Source organism: Melanerpes formicivorus, unplaced genomic scaffold, assembly GCF_026170545.1.
Source record: "Melanerpes formicivorus ecotype bairdi unplaced genomic scaffold, bMelFor1.0.p_v2 SCAF_10, whole genome shotgun sequence".
Classification (NCBI taxonomy): domain Eukaryota; kingdom Metazoa; phylum Chordata; class Aves; order Piciformes; family Picidae; genus Melanerpes; species Melanerpes formicivorus.
Window position 1 is genome coordinate 7,408,672 of NW_027142362.1, and position 5,186 is coordinate 7,413,857.

Consider the following 5,186-nt stretch of genomic DNA (forward strand, 5'->3'; position numbering starts at 1 on the left):
GAGAAACAGAATCATTTCGTTCCGGCATTCAGGCTGGAAAACAGGTAATCCCATAAGTGAGGTGAACCAGTCACAGTGTGGAGTTTTCAGAGAAAGCAGTTACAATCTCATAACAAACTTCAAAATAAGTATGGTAAACACGTGCCTAAGTCAAAGGCTCCTCTCTGAAGGAGTTGTCTTCCGAAGCAGATTTGCACTGCTTGTAGCGGATAAGTCCTGAGATGTGTCTCTAAGTGAACTCTTATTCAAAAGTGAGGCTCTTATCTCTGCAATCTTCTCACTGTGATAGGAGTAGGGTAAGTGAAGCCAAGGTTAGATACTGTTTGGCTAACAATAGAAGCATGTGGTGCCTTTCAGAGCGTGAATGTCAGTTTTTTTACTGCAGGTGCTCATGTGGTGTGGCCCCAGGAGAAAAGCGATAACCGACATCCTTTTCCATTCAATTTACAGTCAAAAGAGTGTTTGCAATATAGTGGTTGACTGGCTTAAGCTCAGCCCATATGGTATCTGTTGTTTGGCAAAGGCAAAAAAAAAGTACAGTATTTAAACAGGAGAGAACAGCTCAAAGCTGTGCACCAGCTCAAAGCTTTGAGGCGGTTCTGGCCCGTTGTCATTCACATTTAAACGTGCATGTTCACACTGGAGATGGAGATACTGAGCCACGTTTCCTAATATTGCAAATTACTGCTTTGCTTTAGGTCTTCTATGTCATACACAGAGAGGAAAAAAAAAAAACAACAACTTGAATGCAGATTAGCATCAGTGTCCCACGAGGGACACTGAAAGTTAGAAACAAAACCAGCTGGAAAATACATTAAAATTACAAAAGAGATTACCCAAAGTCCCATTTGCCTTCTGATCAGCAGCTCTAAATGAGGCTCAGAAGTCACTGTCGACAGCACGTAATTCTCAACACAAACTGCACAGATAACTTTAAATACACCCACGAGGAGAAATGTAATTCTGAATGGAAGTGTCTGAACTTATGAGGGGAAAAAAAAACCTGTTTTTTTCTTCTCAGTCTTTTTAGGAAAAGAGAGGCTGTTATGAACATTTCCTTAACAACATCAAGCAGGTTAAAACGGCAAATACCTCCCACGGACTCTTCTGGAGAAAACAATACTTGGAAGAAGAAACTGAAAGAATGCCATTAAGCTGAAATGGATAGAACAATGATTTCAGGTTAGTTTTAGCCTGGGGGGAATACTGCAAAGTAAATCAATGATCCATACAGGGTGCACTGCCTGCTTGCAAAGAACATGCAGTCTTGCTGGTCTTTTGATTTCTATTCTTCCACTGTGGAGCTTCTCAAGAAAACAAGGAATAAAGGAAAAGGGCAAAAAGAAAAAGCAGCAAGCTGGATGGAAGGAACAAAAAGGGAACAAAGCTGCTACTTTTTGCAGCTGGATTGCACTACTGTCCAGTCAAGCTTTTAAAAACATTTATGGTATGGTATTGCTGGGGGCCTGGAACAGATACAGGAGTCCAAGTGGAGAAGTGGTTATTAAAACCATGATTAGCAATCACAAGTGCAGGGCTTATGAAATTATTCTTTTCCTGTGCAAACAAATCCCAGAGGCAGGAGCTTCACAGATATTGCATTTGCACATCACCAGGCACATGAGCAGCTCACTAACAGGCAGCTTCAGTTTGTGTTAATTTTCCCTTCAGTTTCAGAAAGGACAGAGGTCACACCAACAAGTCAAAAAATTATGTGTGCCAGCCTGCAATAAAATCAACCCAAAAGTGATAAAGAATAGTTTCTGCTCATCCAATTAGTTCCCAAATTGTCCAGTGTGCATACCTGGCAAATCATACCTCCTTCTAAGGAACCATTTTCTTCTTGCACCTGAAAAGTCAGACAACGCAACAGGAAACTGCTTGCACAGGCAGCAGAAAGGGTGGAAGTGACTGTACACAAATTGCCCTCAAACACACAAGTGATCTGAAAACACTGATTTTTAATGCTATTTTGAAGCATTAATTAGGCACTGTAAGTTAATAGCACAGTATCACAGCATATCCATATCGCCCAAAAGGTAAAATGCACTCAAGACAAGACATGGAAGGACCAACACTGGAAAAGAGGCTCTCTTTTGACTCTACCCCACAAAAGCTGTGGCAAGAATATCAAGCTCTTTGGGAGTCAGAAAAATCACAGCTTGTCACACCTTGCAACATCTCATATGATAACACAGAGGTATTTACTAAAGAAACTGATAGGCACCACTCAGAGCTATTTTGAATGAACCATCTGCAAGAAGCTCCACTGAAAACATGCTGCATTAAATGAGAAAGTGACCTTTGTTGGGTCACGTAAAACTGGCCTTTTCCATAAATTAAGACCATTTGCTGATACATTTTGATTTTTTTTTGTAGTGTTCCTGCAATTTAGAAGTTAGTCATTGTGGAGAAGAGTGTCCCTGCTTTTGTGTTTCAGGCTGTTGTGTTTATGACTGTATTAATCATAAAGCTATTCACACCACAGAATTCAAAGAAAACATCTAAGTCACAGCTTAGTTCATGTGCACGCTGCATGGGTTGGTATATAATGGATATGCTAAGAACATTAAGTCAGGCTCCAAGTATCCACATTTACTGCCTTTAAAAAGCAGGTTTGAGAAGCTAGAAGTTAGTTGCACATCTGAAAACAGTAATGTAAGCAGGTTGCTGTTCCATACTGTATTTCTACAGGTTTTATTGGCAAGGTCAGGAGTCAACATTAGTGATTTAAATTCTGCAATAAGGATGATGTCATTGAAATGGGAAGAAGGTCATAATCCCCAAAGATAAATTATCTTAACAACAGAGTGAGATCATGCCAGATACTTATCTGCTCCAAGGGCCAGCAGTCACACAGACCTGCATGCATAGCCTATGCTGAGTGTTAGATAAAAGCTAGAGGGATCACTTTCTCCAGCATAATGAAGGAGAGTGCTCTAGGTTTTGCTTTCAGCTTCACTCATGAAAAGCTTACACTCAAGGGTCCCAATCCCATTTATTTCTGCTAAAACATTTCAAATAAAATGTTATAAGCATATGTGAGCTTGAACAGAAGATCTGGTTCCATTTCAAATAGAAGCACTGATATGTACATGCAACTAAACAATGGGGCTGCCCAAAAGCAACAGAGTTCGACTTTGAACTTTCCTGTAAGGTTTCATCTACAGCTTTTCCCTATGCTAAAATTCTACAGCCTGGTTAAGATCCAGATCTGCACAAGGAATAGAACTGCCCATGGGTTCTCACATCCAAATTAATCAGTTTCACTTCTTTGATGCAAAAGAGCTACACCACCAGGTACCCAATGTTAGCTCTCAAGAGAAGGGAGCTGCACAAGTTGACTCTGAGAAAGCATCCACATTTTTGTTATTTCTTGAGCAATTTCCACAGAATTCACACTGGCTGTACCTCCACTACCACCTGCCAATATTTTCTCATGGATAAAAAGGGTGGAGATTGCTGTGTTGTGGTAGGAAGAAAAGCTCTCTCTACACAGCAAGGAGGGACGATGATAATTTGTAACAGGAACAAGCAATTAATCAAAAATTAAGAAAGTTTTAAAAAGTTATCAACTCAGTTGTAACACAAGGTGTCCTCTTGTTCAGAGGTGTTAACTGCTGAACTGTTAGCTTGCCTCTTTCATCTTGTACAAACTGCCAAAGCTCAGTGCTTCTGAAGTGAAAAGAAGTCCAACATAGGACGTCTGATGAAGGACTGCAGTTGTGCTCCTGCATGAGCTAACCAGCTTCCTGGGTGTGGGTGTTTCATTTAAACTTCTCCAAGGACATCAAAACACATTTACATGAACACAGATCATTGCTTCCGCTGGGTTATTTAAATGCATCTTACAGCTGTGAAGGGTTTTCTCAGTATTCAAAACATCCTTCTTAGGAAAAGGAATTATTACTTCCTTTTTATACACATCAATAAAATGGGACTCACCTCTGAACCCTCATATTCTCTTAGCACCGACTCCTGTTCTCCTTCCATTTTGCCCTGTGCCAGAACTCTGATATTTACACCTGACAAACATCTGGTGGCACATTCTGAGTTCACAGTGAATGCTCCTCCAGGTGGCAGACACACTTGGCAGCTATTCCCACCTGATGCTACCACAACATCCCAGCACAGCCCACAGGGTTGCTAAAAATCAGGTCTTTCCACTATTGATTACTATTGGTGTACTGAAAGATTGACCATAGTGATGAAAAAAAAAATACCCCTGTGTGAAATATGTTGCCTCTGGGTATTCCTTCTAAAAGACTAGGATAAATCTTAAAGAGAAAAAAAAAGGGGGGGGGGGGGAATAAGAGAAGGGGGGAAAGGAGGGAAAAAAAAATAAGAGAAGGGGGAAAAGGAGGGAAAAAAGGAAGAGAAGGGGGAAAAGGAGGGGAAAAAAGGAAAAGAAGGGGGAAAAGGAGGGGAAAAAAGGAAGAGAAGGGGGAAAAGGAGGGGGAAAAAAATAAGAGAAGGGGGAAAAGGCGGGAAAAAAGGAAGAGAAGGGGGAAAAGGAGGGGAAAAAAGGAAGAGAATGGGGAAAAGGAGGGGAAAAAAGGAAGAGAAGGGGGAAAAGGAGGGAAAAAAAATAAGAGAAGGGGGGAAAGGAGGGGAAAAAAGGAAGAGAAGGGGGAAAGGAGGGGAAAAAAGGAAGAGAAGGGGGAAAAGGAGAAAAAGGATTCAAAATAAATAATCAAAACCAAAAGCTGTTTCTTTAGCAGGCTTTGCTGAGAGTGAACACTCAGCTTCAGACTTCTTTCATCAGGTAGCTGAATGTTTGTTCATCTTGCAAGACATCTGTGTGGGTGAAAGCGAACGACAGAGCCCTATCAGCTGATCTCAGGAATGCAATCCAGTAAAGAACCATCCTGCCCTGAGGGACCCAACACTGTGTATGTCCCCGAAGGCTGTTTGAATTGATGCTGCATAAACCGGTAACTACTCCTGAGAAGTCAGCATGGAAGGAAAAACATTCCAGATTTTGCCACCAGTTCCTCCTCTGCTAGGCAATCTACAAATCATTTATTTCACTTCCCACAAGCACGCAGTTAGCTTTTTATACAGCATTGTATAGCGAACTATGTAGTGTTCCAAAAGATGTTTGCCAGAGTTGGAGGAAAAGAGGAAAACATCATTTTTGAGAACTCAGTCAGTTCCTGGAACACTGTCCCCTACTTCTTTAATCC